Below are 609 nucleotides of genomic sequence, written 5' to 3' on the forward strand. Positions count from 1 at the left end.
GAGAGGAGGTGGGGGAAGGAAGCAGGGACCGGATCTTTAGGGGGATGATCACGACAGTCTTGCCTCTGTGTAAGGAGCTGATGGTCAGGGAGTAGGAGGATATTATGAGATCCTCACAAGCATGAGCCCGTGAGGGGCCACACTCATTGCCATGAGAGCCCATGGCAGGGGCACCTTTCCAAGTCAGGGGGCATGTGTCAGGGAGGGTTTTCGGGGCAAGTAACATTTAAGCAAAAACCAGTAACAGTAGTTCTCAAAGTGCAGTCCCCAGACCAGCAGCATCAGCACCACCTGTGAATCTGTTAGAACCACAAATTCTAGTGCCCCACTCCAGACCTACCGAATCCCCCAGAGCACAAAGCACAGAGACTTGTACATTGTAGAAGTTCCATTAATGGCCACGGAATTGCAAGCTATCCAGTTCCAGAATGTGCCCCCGTGTTAAGACAGATGCACAGAGTTGTGTGGTGGGAGAGTACCAACCAGCAGGATGCGCCCACCCTGGCATGGGACAAGGACAGGGCCCAGCTCACGTGGGTGTAGCTGATCTCAAGGTGCAAAGGTGGAGACAGGAATGTCTCTACAGCTCTGCCAGTGAAACTTCACACT

Source organism: Galeopterus variegatus, unplaced genomic scaffold, assembly GCF_000696425.1.
Source record: "Galeopterus variegatus unplaced genomic scaffold, G_variegatus-3.0.2 Scaffold58, whole genome shotgun sequence".
Classification (NCBI taxonomy): domain Eukaryota; kingdom Metazoa; phylum Chordata; class Mammalia; order Dermoptera; family Cynocephalidae; genus Galeopterus; species Galeopterus variegatus.